Source organism: Monodelphis domestica, chromosome 1, assembly GCF_027887165.1.
Source record: "Monodelphis domestica isolate mMonDom1 chromosome 1, mMonDom1.pri, whole genome shotgun sequence".
In the NCBI taxonomy this organism is placed as follows: domain Eukaryota; kingdom Metazoa; phylum Chordata; class Mammalia; order Didelphimorphia; family Didelphidae; genus Monodelphis; species Monodelphis domestica.
The window spans coordinates 294742800-294761145 of record NC_077227.1 but is presented as its reverse complement, the minus strand read 5'-3'; the positions used below and the strand labels follow the sequence as shown (position 1 = coordinate 294761145).

Below are 18346 nucleotides of genomic sequence, written 5' to 3'. Positions count from 1 at the left end.
TTTTCTTTGGTCGGCCTTGTTTCCTGAGTCCAGCTGACAGTTCACCATAGAATACCTGTCTTGGTATTCACTGTGGGTCCATGCGGATGACATGTGCAGACCATCGTAGCTGGATTTTGAGGACCATGACTTCGATGCTGGTGAGTTGGCTCTGTCGAGGACTTCCTGATTGGTGATTCGGTCCTGCCATTGGATCCTCATGATTGACCAGAGGGAGCATTGGTGGAATTGCTCCAACTGCTTCATGTGCTTCCGGTACAGTGTCCATGTTTCACAACCGTACAGGAGCGAGCTGAGGACCACTGTGTTATTCACTTTGAGCTTCATCACAGTGCTTACACTGCTGTGTTGGAGGACTTTGGAGTGCAGCCGCCCGAGTGCCTGGCTGGCCTTTTGGATTCTGGCATTGATCTCATGGTCTAGGGACCCGTCGTTGGCGATGGTGCTGCCCAGGTACTTGAAAGTGTTGATGTTAGAAAGCTGTGTGCCATTGATTGTAATGCACGGCTGGTTAGTTGGCCTCCCTGGTGCAGGTTGGAACAGCACCTCTGTTTTGCTGAGGCTGATAATCAGGCCAAACAGTTTTGTTGCAGTGGAGAACCTGTCCACAATGGTTTGAAGATGATTTTCTTGGTGGACCATGAGAGCACAGTCATCTGCAAAGAGAGCTTCCAGGATGAGTCTCTCTGTTGTCTTTGTTTTTGCAGTCAGGCAGCAAAGGTCGAATAGTGAGCCATCCAGTCGGTATTTGATGTAGACGCCCAGGTCTAGATCCATCACAGCATGTCGTAATACTTGGGTGAAGTATAGGTTGAATAGTACCGGAGCGAGGACACAGCCTTGTTTCACCCCCATTGGAGATGTTGAAGCGATCAGAAGTCTCTCCACCAGATAGGACTTCCCTTGTCATGTCGACATGAAAGAGCTGTATCAGTTTGACAAATTTTGCTGGGCAACCAAGCTTGCTGAGGATCACCCACAATGCGTCCCTGTTCACTGTGTCGAATGCCTTTGTCAGGTCTATGAAGACAATGTAGAGACTTAGGTTCTGCTCAAGGCATTTTTCCTGCATTTGCCTCACCGTGAAGACCATGTCGATGGTGTTGCGATCTTGTCGGAAGCCACATTGTGATTCAGGCAGGTTCTGCTCTGAAACAGATGATAGGAGTCTGTTGAGTATAACACGGGCAAGGATCTTTCCAGTAGTGGAGAGTAGTGAGATGCCTCTGTAGTTGTCACAGGCTGTTCGTGAGCCTTTGTTCTTGTATAGGGCTACGATGGGGGCATCTCTGAGTTCTGGGGGCATGTCTTCCTCTTCCCATATGCTGGTCAGCACTATGTGGAATGCCTGGAGCGCCTTTCCATTTAAGGCCTTGTACACCTCGGTTGGGATCCTGTCTTTACCGGGTGCCTTGCCTGCACTCATTTGTTTAATGGCTTTTTGGACTTACTCTATTGAAGGAGGATGAGTTAGAACTCTGAGCATTTGCTGAGTAGCAGTAGGCTATTGTTGTTCATTTTGCCCAAGCCGTGTTTGCTGAGCACTCCTTTCCATCTTTCATGGTCCTGGCCAACGCAGGTGTTGAAGTCTTCCAGTAGTATCAGCTTGTCATTTGTGGGCACTGAGTGCAGGACTGCACTCTGGTCAGAGTAGAACTGCTCGATGGTCTCCTCTGTGCTGGTCAGTGTTGGGGCATATGTGCTGATGATTGTGGCATCCCGGTCTTTGCTGAGAGGCAAACGGATCTTCATGAGCCTCTCGCTGATGCCCACAGGCAAGTCTGGCAGCTGTTTGAGCAAACTGGTCTTGATAGCCAGGCCAACACCATGGATTCTGTCTTCATTTGTGGCTCTACCTTTCCAGAAGAAGGTGTATTCAGTGGTGGATTCGCTGAGTGATCCCTCTTCTGGTAAGTGTGTTTCACTTAAGGCTGCGATGTGGATGTTATATCCCGCCAGTTTTTTACTGATTAGAGCTGTTTTTCTCTCAGGTCTTGGGCTATTCTCTCTGTCAAGTAATGTTCTGATGTTCCATGCTCCTAGTAGGAGTTTCTTTGTGTTTTGTTTCTTTTGGTTTCAACCGCTTAAAGGGATGACCTGCCAGCCGCGGTATGCTGACCGGGTGTTTGTAGGGCAGGCAATGTTTGGGACACCTTTTCTAGTCCCCTCCCTTGATTAGGGTGAACAGTGCTGTCCTAGAGAGGGCTGCTCAGTCGCCCAGGATGCTGCCGAACGTCCCTGCTGCCCACAGGGCCGAGCGACCACTGGTCCATGGGCTGCCTACATGCAGGATCGTGACTACAACTGCCAGTGGTCATCTCCACCTGTTGCATCGCCACTCCCCCATCGCCGCAGGTCTTGAATAGGGTGGACAGGGTTAGGATAGATGAGTGTGCACAAAGATACTTGTGCATGAAGGAGATTTAAGTGGAAAAGTCGATGCACAGAGACAGTCCCACTCTCTCGGCACTGGAAGCCTGGGTACAGTGGTACGAAAAGTCGTTACACCTGGAGGCTTCCTCAGCTGCATTGGATGGCCATGTTGTCCTTTGTGCTCCAACACTCCCTAAGCACTCCACAGTGCTTTTCTGCATCACCATCTCAGCCGTTGAACCTTCTTATTGGTTTCTTCCGCCTGTTCCGCCGAAGCAGTCTTTACATGCTGGGTGAGCAAAGCCCAGGTTCACCAGGGGTCAATGACCCGATGGCTACCCTCACAAGGTTTAGCCGGCCTGTCGAAGCCTTTGCCCAGGGTGTGGTCGCTGCCTCATGTTAGCAGCCACTGGGAGCCACAAGTGAGAGCTGGGTGTCAGGTGTGGGTCAGAGGCTGGAGAGCTGCCCTACTTGGGCACGACAAACCCTCCATACCATAGATACTACCCCTCCCTGAGAGGCTATATTGGGACTAAAATAAGACTAAATGGGGATAGTAACCTCCCCCTCCCTGTAATTCTGACAATTAAAACCAAAAAGTAAGCAAGAAAAAAATTAAGAAGTTGAATAAAAATTTAAAAAAAGTTAGATTTAATAGACCTTCTTGAGAAAACTGAATGGTTATAGAAATAAAAAGTTCTTTTTTTTTTTTTCAATAGTACATTATATCTTGGAAAAAATTACAAACAAAGCCTCACAACTAATACATCAAAGAAGAAATATTAAATGCATCCTATTGGCAATAAAAATTATACTCAACATTGAGCAGCAGAAAAAAAGACTAAACAGTAGTAGGAAACCAAATAATCTTATTCTAAAGATTGAATAGGTCAAAGAACAAATCATAGATACAGGACACAACATATTAAAATATAAATGTTACTTGGGAAAATTTTATCTCTAAATGCTTACATCAGTTAAATAAAGAGCAGAAAAATTAATGGGGCATGCAACTTAAAAAAAAAAACTACAAGAAGAACAAATTAAAAATTCCCAATTAAATATCTAATTAGAAATCCTGAAAATAAAATGAGAGATAAATACAATTGAAACTAAGAAAAACAAACCATTGAACTAATAAATAAAACAAAAAGTTGGTTTTCAAAAACAATGGGATAGATAAATTATTTTTTTAATTTGAAAAAAGATGAAAATCAAATTATGGTATCAATTAATAGGTTTGCGTCGGAAAGAGATAAAAAACAGAAAAGGGAAGGATGTTTATGCACAAAATATTTAAAGTATTCTTTTTGTATGGGTAAAGAATTGGAAAGTGAGGGGAGACCCAGACAATGGCTGAATAAATTAGAGTATGTAGTTGTAATGGAATACTTTCCATGCTCTACAAAATGACAAACAACAGGAGCTATAAACAATGTGAAGACTTACATGAACTAAAGCAGAATCAGGAGACCATTGTACACATGGACAGCAATACTGTACAATGTGAATAAATTACTATTCTCAGCAATACAGTGATCCTAAATAACCCCAAAGGATTTGTGATTTTTTAAAAATAATATTTTATTTGATCATTTCCAAGCATTATTCATTAAAGACAAGATCATTTTCTCCCCCCCCCAACCCCATAGCCGACACGTGATTTCACTAGGTATCACATGTGTTCTTGATTAGAACTCATTTCCATGTTGTTAGTATTTGCATTAGAGAATTCACTTAGAGTCTCTCCTAAGACATGTCCCCTCTACCCCTTTAGTCAAGCAGTTGCTTTTCCTTGATGTTTCTACTCCCACAGTTTGTCCTCTGCTTTTGGATAGTGTTTTTCTCCTAGATCCCTGCAGATTGTTCAGGGACATTACATCGCCACTAATGGAGAAGTCCATTACATTCGATTGTACCACAGGGTGTACAATCTCTGTGTACAATGTTCTCTTGGTTCTGCTCCTTTCACTCTGCATCACTTCCTGGAGGTCATTCCAGTCTTCATGGAATTCCTCCACTTTATTATTCCTTTTAGCACAATAGTATTCCATCACCAACATATACCACAATTTCTTCAGCCATTCCCCAATTGATGGGCATCCCCTCGTTATCCAATTTTTTGCCACCACAAAGAGCGCAGCTATGAATATTCTTGTACAAGTCTTTTTCCTTATTATCTCTTTCAGTAAAATCCCAGAAGTGCTATGTTTGGATCAAAGGGTAGATTTTCTTTTATCACCCTTTGTGCATAGTTCCAAATTGCCCTCCAGAATGGTTGGATCAGTTCACAACTCCACCAGCAATGAATTAATGTCCCTACTTTGCCACATCCCCTCCAGCATTCATTACTTTCCTTTGTTATCATGTTAGCCAATCTGCTAGGTGTGAGGTGATACCTCAGAGTTGTTTTGATTTGCATCTCTCTGATTATAAGAGATTTAGAACACTTCTTCATGTGCTTATTAAAAGTTTTGATTTCTTTATCTGAAAACTGCCTATCCATGTCCCTTGCCCATTTATCAATTGGAGAATGGCTTGATTTTTTGTACAATTGATTTAGCTCTTTATAAATTTGAGTAATTAAACCTTTGTCAGAGGTTTTTGTTAAGAAGATTGTTTCCCAATTTGTTGCTACCCTTCTGATTTTAGTTACATTGGTTTTGTTTGTACAAAAGCTTTTTAATTTGATGTAGTCAAAATTATTTATTTTACATTTGTGACTCTTTCTAAGTCCTGCTTAGTTTTAAAATATTTCCCTTCCCAAAGATCTGACATGTATACTATTCTGTGTTCACCTAATTTACTTATAGTTTCTTTCTTTATATTCAAGACATTCACCCATTCTGAGTTTATCTTTGTTTAAGGTGTGAGATGTTGATCCAAACCTAATCTCTCCCATACTGTCTTCCAATTTTCCCAGCAGTTTTTATCAAATAGTGGGTTTTGGTTTGAAAAACTGGGATTTTTTTTTTATCATAGCCTGTCTTGCTGAGGTCGCTTGCCCCAAGTCTATTCCACTGATCCTCTTTTCTTTCTCTTAGCCAGTACCAAATTGTTTTGATGACTGCTGCTTTGTAATATAGTTTGAGGTCTGGGACTGCAAGGCCCCCATCATTTGTAGGATTTGTGATTTTAAAAAATATCATCTACTTCCAGGGGGGGGGAAAAACTGATGGTGTCTGAAATCGTTTAGACAAAAGCAATTTTTTTTACTTTTTAATTTTTATATTTGAGTTTCTTTCCACAAAAAGAATCAATATGGAATAATGATTTATATGATTACACATGTAAAATCAATATCAGATTATTTATCTCAGTGTGGAGGAAGAAAGAGAATTCAAGACATAGAATTCTTTTTAAAAAGTTGGAAAATTTATCAGTAAGGGTGCATGGAGAGCTAAATCAAAAATGAATTGGACATTAATTAATATGATTCTCCAAAATTCACTAGTCAGAGAACAAATCATAGAAACAATAATTTCATTGAAGAAAATGACAATGGTGAGATATCCTTTCAAACTCTATGGGATGCAGCCAAAGCAGTACTCAGGGGAAAATTTATATCCTTGAGTTCATATATTGACAAATTAGGGAGGGCAGAGATCAATGAATTGGACATGCACATCAAAAAAATTGAAAGCAAACAAATTAAAAAACCCCTAGAAGAAAAGCAAACTAGAGATCCTAAAAATTAATGGAGAAATTAATAAAATTAAAAGTCATAGAACTATTGAATTAATAAATAAGACTAGAAGCTAGTATTTTGAAAAAAATAAACAAAATAGACAAAATATTGGTCAATCTAATAAAAAAGGACAGAAGAAAATCAAATTAACAGTATTAGGGATTTAAAGGAAGAACACACCTCAAATGAAGAGGAAATTAAGGCAATCATTAAAAACTATTTTGCCCAATTATATGGCAATAAATTTGCCAATCTAAGTGATATTGATGAATATTTACAAAAATATAAATTGCCTAGATTAACAGAAGAAGAAATAGAATTCTTAAATAATCCCATATCAGAAAAAGAAATTGAACAGACCATCAAAGAAGTCCCAAAGAAATAATCCCTAGGGCCTGATGGATTCACAAGTGAATTCTATCAAACATTTAAAGAACAGCTAATCCCAATGCTATACAAACTATTTGACATAATAAGCAAAGAGGGAGTTCTATCAAATTCATTTTACAGCCCAAATATGGTACTGATCCCAAAGCCAGGCAGGCCAAAAACAGAGAAAGAAAACTACAGACCAATCTCCTTAATGAACATAGATGCAAAAATCTTAAACAGGATACTAGCAAAAAGACTCCAGCAAGTCATCACGAGGGTTATTCACCGGGATCAGGTGGGATTTATACCGGGAATGCAAGAATGCTTCAATATCAGGAAAACCATCCATATAATTGACCATATCAATAAGGAAACCAACAAAAATCACATGATTATCTCAATAGATGCAGAAAAAGCCTTTGACAAAATACAACGCCCATTCCTATTGAAAACACAAGAAAGTTAGGAATAGAAGGATCTTACTTAAAAATAATAAACGGCATCTATCTAAAACCATCGCCAACATAATCTGCAATGGGGATAAACTAGATGCATTCCCAGTAAGATCAGGAGTGAAACAAGGATGCCCGTTATCACCACTATTATTCAACATTGTACTAGAAACACTAGCAATAGCAATTAGAGAAGAAAAAGAAATTGAGGGTATTAAAATTGGCAATGAGGAGACCAAACTATCTCTCTATGTGGATGACATGGTCTATTTAATGAATCTTACAGAATCAACTAAAAATCTAGTGGAAATAATCAATAACTTTAACAATGTTGCAGGATACAAAATAAACCCACATAAGTCATCAGTATTTCTATATATCTCCAACACATCTCAGCAGCAGGAATTAGAAAGAGAAATTCCATTCAAAATCACATTAGACAATATAAAATACTTAGGAAGCTATATGCTGAGACAAACACAGGGATTATATGAACACAACTACAAAACACTTTGCACACAAATAAAACTCGATTTGAGCAATTGGAAAAAGATTAACTGCTCATGGGGTAGAATGAGCTAATATAATAAAAATGACCATCCTACGTAAACTTATCTATTTATTTAGTGCCATACCCATTGAATTTCCAAAACACTTTTTTACTAAAACAGAAAAAAAACATAACAACGTTCATTTGGAAGAACAAAAGATCAAGGATATCCAGGGAAATAATGAAAAAAAAATGGAATGGAAGGTGGTCTTGCAGTCCCAGATCTCAAACTATATTACAAAGCTGCAGTCATCAAAACAATTTGGTACTGAATAAGAGACAGAAAGGAGAATCAGTGGAATAGACTTGGGGTAAGTGACCTTAGGAAGACAGTCTATGACAAACCAAAAGACCCCAGCTTTTGGGACAAAAATACACTATTTGATAAAAACTGCTGGGAAAATTGGAAGACAGTGTGGGAGAGATTAGGAATTGATCAACACCTCACACCCTACACCTAGATAAACTCAGAGTGGGTGAATGACTTGAACATAAAGCAGGAAACTATATGTAAATTAGGTGAACACAGAATAGTATACATTTTTTTGGGGGGGAAGGGAAAGATTTTAAAACCAAGCAAGACTTAGAAAGAGTCACAAAATGTAAAATAAATAATTTTGACTGCATCAAATTAAAAGGTTTTTGTACAAAGAAAACCAATGTAACTAAAATCAGAAGTGAAGCAACAAATTGAGAAACAATCTTCATAACAAAAACCTCTGATAAAGGTTTCATTACTCAAATTTACAAAAAGCTTAATCAATTTTACAAAAAATCAAGCCATTTTCCAATTGATAAATGGACAAGGGACATGAATAGATAATTTTCAGTTAAAGAAATCAAAACTATTAATAAGCATATGAAAAAGTGCTCTAAATCTCTTATAATTAGAGAGATGCAAATCAAAACAACTCTGAGGTATCATCTCACACCTAGCAGATTATGATACTTGATATGTTGGAGGGGATGTGGAAAGTGGGGAAATAAATTCATTGCTGATGGAGTTGTGAATTGATCCAACCATTCTGGAGGGCAATTTGGAACTCTGCACAAAGGGCGCTAAAAGACTGCCTACCTTTTGACTCAGCCATAGCACTGTTGTGCTTGTACCCCAAAGAGATAATAAGGAAAAAGACTTGTACAAGAATATTCATAGCTGCACTCTTTGTGGTGGCCAAAAATGGAAAATGAGGGGATGCCCTTCAAGTGGGGAATGGCTGAAGAAATTGTGGTATATGTTGGTGATGGAATACTATTGTGCTGAAAGGAATAATAAAGTGGAGGAATTCCATGGGGACTGGAACAACCTTCAGGAAGTGATGCAGAGCGAAAGGAGCAGAACCAGGAAAACATTGTACACAGAGATTGTACACACTGTGGTACAATCGAATGTAATGGACTTCTCCATTAGTATCAATGCAATGTACCTGAAAAACCTCCAGGGATGTATGAGAAAAAACACTACCCACAAGCAGAAGACAAACTGTGGGAACAAAAACACCGAAGAAAGGCAAGTGCCTGACTACAGAGGCCAAGGGGATATGATTGGGCATGTAGATTCTAAATGAACCTCCTAGCGCAAATAGGAACAACATAGAAATGGGTTCGGATCAAGAACATATGTGATACCCAGAGGAATCGCTCATCTGCTATGGGAGGGGGGGCAGGAGGGGAGGGCGAAATGAAAATTATTTTTGTATTTAATGAATAATGTTTGAAATTGACCAAATTAAAAAAAAAAGTTGGAAAATATTTTTACTTGTAATTGGGGGGGGGGATGAAAATAAAATTAGAATCGAAACAAAAAAATACATAAGTAAAAATTAAACCAATTGTGAGATACCCACCAATTAGACTAGCTAAAGTACCAGAAAGCAAAATAATAAATGTTGAAGGGGATATAGGAAAATTGGGATACTAATACCCTGTTGGTGGAGCTGTGAACTGACACAACCATTCTGGAGAGATGGTTCCTAATATTTGGATTTTATCTTTGTCCTCTTTAGGATACAGACCTAGAAATGCAAATTAAACCAGGTCTGTAGCCAAAGAGGACAAAGATAAAGGAGAATATCTTACTTTTAAAATATATTTTATTTTCCAATTACATCTAATAACAATTTTCAAACACATTTTCTCAACCTCTAAGGTCCAAATTATCTCCCTCCTTACTTTCCCTCCTCCCTTCTGGGGATAGTAAGCAATTTGATCTAGGTTATTATAGTATTATCATGCAAAATATAATTCCATATTGTTCATTATTATAAGAAAATACTCATATAAAACAAAACCCCCAAATAAAAACCCAAATAAAGTCAAGTGAAAAGTAGTGTACTTTAATCTGTATTTTGAATCCAAACAGTTATTTTTCTGGAAGTGAATTCTGGAGGAGGCTTTCCTTGCCCTAAGTCCTTCAGAATTGTCCTTTATCATTGTATTGTTGAGAATAGCTATTTCTCTCACAGTTTATTGTACAATATTGTTGTTAATATGTACAATGTTCTATCCTCTATTTCATTCTGCATTAGTTCATATAGATCTTTCTAGCTTTTTTCTGAAATCATCTTGCTCATCATTTCTTGTAGCATGATAGTATTCTATCACCATCATACCACAATTTGTTCAGCCATTTCCCAAATGATGGACTTCCCTTAAATTTCTAATTCTTTGCCATCACAAAAAAGAGTTGCTATAGATATTTTTGTACAAGTAGATCATTTCCTCTTTTATATCTTTTTGTCATGCAAACCTAATAATAGTATTGCTAGTTCAAAGGGAATGCACAGTTTTATAGCCCTTTGTGAATTGCCCTCCAGATCATTTCACAACTTCACCAACAATGCCTTAGTGTCCTTATTTTGCCACATGCTCTGTAACCTTTGTCATTTTCCTTTACTGTCATATTGGCCATTTTGATAGGTGTGGGGTAATAACTAAGAATTGTTTTAATTTGTATTACTTTAATCAAGATATTTATAGCATTTTATATCATTTTTGATAACTTTGGTTTCTTCTGACAACTACTTGTTCATATCTTTTGATCAATTGGGGAATGATTTGTATTTTTATAAGTTTGACAGTGAAAAAGACCTACTTGTACAAAAATATTTATAGCAGCTTTTTTTTTGTGGTGATAAAGGACTGGAAACTGAAGAGATGTCCATCAATTGGAGAATGGAAGAACAAGTTGTGGTATAAGATTATAATGGAATGTCATGTGGCATAAGATTCCTGTTGAGATGGGCATATGAGTAATCATTGGGAAGTGACAATGATGTAAAGAAGAGAAAATATATTTAATAAAGGAAAAATAATTAAAGATTCTCAATGTTTCCAAGGACAAATGTTTGTTCTGAGTGCATATAGATATTTAGGTATTTAACTAATATTTCTACTTTCCAACTTAAGGTTGTAAGTATATATTACAAGGGCATTCATATTTATTAATAAATAATCTTGGGGAAAAATAGCTAGATACTTCCTAGCTGTGTGACCGTGGGCGAGTCACTAAACTACAATCACCCACCTCTTACTACTGATTCTAAGACATAAGGTAAAAGTTAAAAAAAAAAAAGAAATTATCTTTATAGTCTCCTAGGTCTGTTAGTATTAAGGGGAGTTAAAACCATCCATTTCAGGATATTCAGTGAGAAAAATTGTCAAATTTATTTAGATTTTCATGTGCATGAAAATTATCTATCAAAGCTATGCATTCCTCTGAATATTTTTCACTTTGTTTATGAATAATATACTTACTAGTAATTTTGCTTAACATTTTTTCTCCATATAATTAGACCTGCTCTACAAAAGACTTTCTAGCATATTTTATGTACGGTTAAGAGAACATAGAAAAGATAATGTTTTCTTTCATAAATTTAGTAGTTATGTGTAAAAGAGATCATAAGTAAAAATTGATATTTAAGTGTGAGTTAGAACAGTTAATGACTACTTATTACTTGCATAGGTTTGTGGGAATGTGTTTTTCAACTTTGCTACTATTTATGTGATTTAGTTAATTTTGATATGATGCCATTACAATTTAGGTTCTTTACCTTTACATACATTTCATTTTTCATAGCATGCCAAATTTGACAGTTTATCAAATGTCTGAATAATATTTAGAAATATAAAAATATAAAATATAAAACTCCACTTGTTATTTCACATTTACCTAAAACATTAGTTTTATTTTTCTTAGCAAAATAAAAGGTAAAGAAGTTGTACAATTGTGCAAATTTGACTCAATTTATACTTAACAGAGAACCCTAAGACCATATTTTTATTGCTTTAAATTTTGCTTTTTGAATACTCTTTATTCATTAAATACCATAGCTAATAAGATAATACATTAATAAAATCTACATTCTTCAATTTTTTTCAGGAATGTCTGATTACATTTTGGTTTATCAATGGTCATGGTATAATATATGAGTTTATTGCAGAATGAACAACATCATCTTAAAATTCTTTTCAATTAATTGACATATTTATGCTTACTTTCTTTGAAGAGTCCTCATAACCACTGAGATAAGTGGGAAGAAGAAATGTGTTTTCAGAGCACTCTGACTTTCAACTCCATTTTAAGGACCAGCTTTGGAAATGCTTTATCCTTCATATCTTCTTCAGTAGCCAAGCACAGTACTGAAAATTTCTTCACATCAGTGAGGAACTCTTCAGAGTCCAAAAGTAAGTTGATAATATTTAATGTGATTGCTGCCAGTGCAATTGTTGAAAGTACTTGACAAGAAGAAAATGAAAATCCTGTTATACCACACTACAAAATGAGCTAAACCCAAATGGAATAATTTCACTGAGACAAGCTATATTGTTCTAGACCAAGAACCACAATATTTTTAAATAGAGGAATTTCCTTTGCAGTTACTGGACAATAGTGAAACTCCTCTCAGTTAAAAGAAGACAGAATAATTTTTTATCTAACTTTTTAATCTAATTTTTATCTAACTCTATGTTTCTATAATATGAAGGATCTTTTTTTTTTCAGTTTGAGTGGGAAATACTCTTGTTTACTGACAAAATACCTTCAGGAATGTTGGGAAATTGACATTTTAATTCCAATAGAATTTAAGGTTAAGATTTTTTTAAACCCTATGTTGATTTGCCTATCTTAACCTTTGCAAAAAAAAAGAGAAAAAAAGAAAGCTCTGATTATTGTATGACTAAACATTTCTTAAATTTATTGTGTTTCTGTTTTAATTTATATTGCTAAGCCTAAGAAGCTAGGGCTTCTGTCTTGATTAGATCTATTAGCAAAATAAGTGGTTCTCTAATATTCCCTAAGAGAAGACTTATCAGATTGAAATGTAGTTTATTTTCTAATATCTAGTATTTATTCATAAAGGCAACACCCTTTATCTAATTAAAATGGAGGATATCGGGAAAATTAGGAAAAATAGAAGCAATTTCTACATTTAAAATGGTTTTTCTGAATCAAAGTTTGTTTCTTAATAAGTAATACTAACATATTACTATTGATCAATTAATAGCATCTCTTCTTTGTCCATTTCTTATTTAATATTTGAATTTGTTTGAAACTCCAGTATTAATGAATTTTCATTATTAAGTCAAATTAATTAAAATTAAATTAATTATTATTATTACTATTTCTAGTAGAATTTTCATAGTTCACTGAAAAATTCTACTGCATCCATTAAACTTTCTTTTTAAAAACATGAGAAACTGGAAACTTCCTTCAAAAGAAAGATTGAAAAAGAATGAAGGAATAACAAAATAAGTTTGAACTTAGGACAAGATAGTCCTTGTTTTTTTTATTCAGTTTAATAATTCTAACTATACTTCCTTTTGATTTCTGGTTTTATAAAAGATCTTATTTTAGCCAACCATTTTTTTCTTATTTTAGGAAAGCTGTGTATGTAGGTATAGTGTATAGGATTATTATTCTTAAAGGAAAATATATCAGTATTTTAAACTTTTTAATGACTATAGACATTATATATTTTCTTCTATTTTCTAAAACATCCAAATTCTTATATCTCCAAAGTTCTGAACAATCTCACTTATAATATTAGTTAAATTCTTGGTGAATCCCCCCCCCCCATTAGTAGTTTGCTTAGGTTTATTTATATGTGTTTTAGTTTCATTGATAAGATTTTATATTTTCTTGTATATTTTGGTCAAAAATTTTCATCAAAAAATGGTTAAAAATTTTATTGCTTTTTATTTGGAGAAATATAACAATGACAACTAAGTATCATGTAACACTAATGTGTTACTAAGGATGAATGAAATATTGATTTGGTGTTTCTGTAATGCTTATACTTCATCATTTTAAGTATTATATTTTAAATGAATCTAAGAAAGATAACTGACTGATTTGCAAAATGGAGGAAATAACTACTTCTTGTTCTGTTCAGTAGTTATTTTATTCTGTGTTGGTTATTTTAAAGTTTTTTTTAAAAAATCATAGCTATTTTAGTTTTTGTCATAACATATAAGACTAATATAAAAACTCCAATGCCAAGAATATCCCTAAGCAAAACTGCAAAATAAGAAAAATATATTTTGGAGTACTGGGCACCCATTTCCTTAGTTTAAGACTCTACTTACTCAGTGTCCTGAAGTGTCACTGTCAATTGTTTATGACTCCCTTTTCATCATAGACTTTTTCCTAATTCTACTTTTTCATCATAGTATTTGTTTTCAACTTCTCATTCCTTGAAATCTTTGTTTTTTACTTGATGACAATGAGTTAAGATAATCGTCTTCACTAATGTGTTTGTAGCTAATGTTTTAGCAATTCCACGCAGCATAATGTGTTAAACAGTAAAAATGTGCAATTCTCCTGAATCCCCATAGATTATGATTCTAACTGTAGAAGTCTCCTTTCAGCATCCCTCACATCTCTGTTCTACTTACAAGTGGGGAAGACTTATTTATTACCTCTGCAATCCATGTTTTAAACTGGGAAAAATGTTTGAATTAGAGAGAAACACCTAAGAAATGTTTCTTGGCTCTTTTCTAACTAGTCTGGATAAATACTCTTTATTCAAAGTAGATCTGGTCTAAGGGTCTTTTAAGTTAATTTCAAAATACATAGGCTGCTGATATTGAACGTTGTACCTTTTTCAAAACTACAGGCAGATTCAAAAAGTCCTAGGTTAGTTGTGATACTCTGATTATTGGTTTGGGGTATGGTAAAATATTTTTTATGCATTCTAGAGAAGATGTCCTTGGCAGTATGTATACAGATTTTTTTCATAAAAATTCAAAACTTACCATAGAAAGAAATGCACACAATAAAGAATCTGTATGACTATAAAGTGTAGATTACTATTAATCTTGATGAAAATTAAATTCTGATGAAATATACAGATGACATGGAATTGTGAAATGTTGGAAAATCAGAGAAATAAGTATTTTAATCTTTTAGGAAACTATCAATATAAGCAGAACCAAATTAATTTTAACTTTAAAAAGTTTTCATGACAAGATTTAAGGAAAAAGAATTTAAATTATGAACAGAAAACAGGGACATTCTAGAGTGCTGAATAAAGTATAGGTAAGTAAGAATAAAGCACATCTGTAAGAGTGTTTACCCCACTGTAGGTATAATGAAGATTTAGCAAAAAAGAGAATCTAATAGCATCTTTCTACATGGAGATTCTGGAGAGCTTTCCTATTTTTGCAAATAATGATAACAATGAATGGAAGAACCTTGGAAAAATGCAGCATATAAAATCATTTTACAAATGATTCTTATCAGCTAATCACATGATAAAAAGTGAGCTAGAAAGCTGATTGACTTGAAAAATAAAAGTTTTTAGTCTTAATCCGTCTCTGCCTCAGCATGCCTGGGAATGCTTGTTGTCCAGTGAAGCAAGTGGAGCTTAAAATCTTGTGAACTTGAAGGGTCCACAGGATTCCTCAACTTCTTTTTTCCCCAGGGTTCAGGTTTATAGACATTGCAGGATTAATACCTTGAGGGACACTGGCGTTTGGGATTAACCATTAGGACCCCAGACAAAACAGCCAAAAATAAGGCTCATTCAACTTTCAACCCACATGTGGACATGAACTTTGCTGGATCTTTTGTATCTTTAGTACTTTAGTACTTTAGTATCAACTAAAGTAAATTTTGAATCTACTCCCCATTTGCCCACAGGGCCTGTCAGGGGAACACATGTCCTTGAGATGTTGTATGGGGAGAAATGTTTGTAGGTATTTTCTTGCTGTATCTTTGAGGAGAATATTCTTGTAAAAATTAATTTAATGTTAATTGTTTAAATGAAACTGAAAGTGCTAGTCACAGTGGGAACTCAAGTTGATGGTATTGGAGAGGAAAGATTCCACCTAATAGGGTAACCTGTAATTTTAATGAGGCAATATATTAGTCCCCTCCGCCAGCAGCATGGGCAGTGGCTGGGCTGTCTCTGTGACTCCTGAGAGCCGGCTGCTACCTTACACTCTGCACAAGTTATACGTTAGTGGATAAGCCAAATGACCAATCTTCATGCTGGTCTTCAGAGTTATAATTACCCTTCCCAGCCTCTTTCTTTTTTCCAGAGTCCTCCAAGACCAGTGGCAAGATAAAAGTCAGGACGACTAGCATTGGTCTGGGATACAGTGGATGACAGTGGCATCCCTAATGGCTGACCAAGCTCTAAGCCTCCCACAGAGTATGCTTCAGTCACCTTTGTAGCCATTGGAACAAGTTGTTCTCATTTGCCCATTCCACTGGGGGAAGTCTTCATAAGTTTGGGGGTGGCGGGTAGACTTTCCCTTATTTCATCAACAGGTTAGAAGCTGTTGGTTACCCTCAAACTTGTTTAGTCTGTCTGCCTAGATGGCTTTACTTTCAGTGTGGCTGCTTGAAGCCACACGTAAGAACTGGGTGAAAGATGGATGAGCAACTCTGAAACAGTCTTGGCAAGCCTTCAGACCAGAGGTGCTGCTAGTCTTCTCTGGACAACCCATCTACCCCATAGAGTCTGTCAATGGTTACTTTGTATTTAGGAAGCATTTAAAATATTATCATATTACTACATTAATATTATAGTATATTATTATTATATTACACTTATGTATTAATGGTTAAGAGTCACAATCATTAATAAAGTTGGTTATGTTTTAATAACATAAATAAGGCAATATGGAAATGATTACTTTCTCAGCCATCTTTCAGAATTCAAAGGGAGTATGTAAAATTGAGTTTAGGTTATTCGTGTGACATGCTTTGTATAGGGACTTGTGTTAAAATAGTCACTGTGGAATTTGAAGAAATAATAAGAGCCAATGTGTTAGTGCAATATAACAAAAAAGTGAAGAGTGAGTGTATAGTTATTTACAGTATATCAACAATACTTTGATATTCTTTAGTATTATTTGATTTTGCGAGAGGGATAAATGGAATATCTTTTTTCTTGAAGTCCGAGAACATATTAAAGATGAAATGATATTGTATAAGTCTAATTTTCTTTACTGATCTTTCCATATGTTCAGAAATATAGAGCATTATTTGAATTCCTGAGACATGAGGTAGGTAGAGGAATACTGTTTTAACGATTATGGATTAATAGGCACCTAAAAAGTTAGTTAGTAGTAGTCTCTCGGTAACTGAGGATGAAGATTGTCTTTGTGCGCTTTCATCTGTAATGTAGATAAGTGTGCACAAAAACACTTGTGCGTGAAGGAGATTTAAGTGGAAAAGTCGATGCAGAGACAGTCCCACTCTCTCGGCGTTGGAAGCCTGGGTCCATTGGCATGAAAAATCGTTATACCTGGAGACTTCCTCAGCTGCATTGGATGGCCCTGTTGTCTTTTGTGCTCCAACACACTGTAAGCACTCCACAATACTAAAAAGTACTTAGTTGATAATAGGCACTATTTTCCTTAGAGGACTACTCAAAGCTCTTGGGGCACCACCCAGTGTCAGAACTGAACATTGCAGTGTATTTCAATAAAGAAACAATTCACTATAAAAAACTGAAAACAAAATGGCAATATAGCAGCTTAGCAGCCTTGAGAGAATAGGGTCAATTTCAAAGGGAAAAAAAAATTATATTGCCATGAAATTATTGTCTGTGAACCTGAAAGTGTTATGTGTTAGCCTTATTATTATACATTCAAGCTTATTGATCTTAAATAATTAACCTATTTCTATGACTTTCAGTTACTCTCATCAATGTGTTTTTAAATATTCAGAGATGATGATGATGATGATGATGATAGGTAGATGATATGTTTTTAAAAATATTATCTTCAGAATTCATTTTTGTGCATATTAATCTCTTGTTCTCATTTCCCCCAGGATCATACCTAATGTGATCTTCTGAAGCAGAATTTTTGGAGCTTCTTATTAATATTATTAAAATTTCCAAGAAAGGGATAGTTCTCTGCTTTGAACAAATCTAAAGTCATTTAAGGAAACTATTGGCCTTCTGGTTTAACAAAGCTTTTATAATAATCAAGCATTTTATTGAGTCTAGCACCTAGATATTTGATTTGAAAATAATTACCTTTTAAATATGTATTTATTACATATTAACCTGCAAAGATATGAATAAATTCAAAAGAAATTATTAAGTGCCAACTAAGTGGTAATCACTAGACAATGGAAATAAAAAAAGTCAAGTTGTTTCTCTCTTCTAAACTTGATGTTCTAGTAGGAGGAGTCCATACAAATAAAGGAATAGTAGCCAGGGAAGGCAATTTTGGTCTGGATAGTCAAAACAATATTGAGCAGATCTATTATTATTTAGTTATTTTCAATCACATTCAACTCTTTATGACCCCTTTCAGGGTTTCCTTGGCAAAGATACTGGAGTAGTTTGCCATTTCTTTCTTTAACTCATCAGATGAGTTAAATTTGAGACAAACATGGTTAAGACTCACTCAGGTTGACATAGTCAGTAAATGTCTAAGGTTGTTTTTCTG

At 35.3% G+C, this 18346-nt stretch overlaps 1 protein-coding gene across 32 annotated transcripts in view; it reads left to right on the top strand.

The window, feature by feature from the left end:
- LRFN5 (leucine rich repeat and fibronectin type III domain containing 5) overlaps positions 1–18346 on the top strand; it is a 336860-nt gene that overhangs the window by 202115 nt on the left and 116399 nt on the right. For 29 of the 32 annotated variants that reach the window (XM_056821065.1, XM_056821061.1, XM_056821060.1 and 26 more), the window contains one exon: positions 11944–12121. The gene's annotated coding sequence lies outside the window, so the exon portion shown is untranslated. Of the gene's footprint in view, positions 1–11943; positions 12122–17070; positions 17249–18346 lie in introns of all 32 variants that reach the window. The other 3 variants (XM_056821047.1, XM_056820962.1, XM_056820956.1) reach the window with 1 other exon arrangement.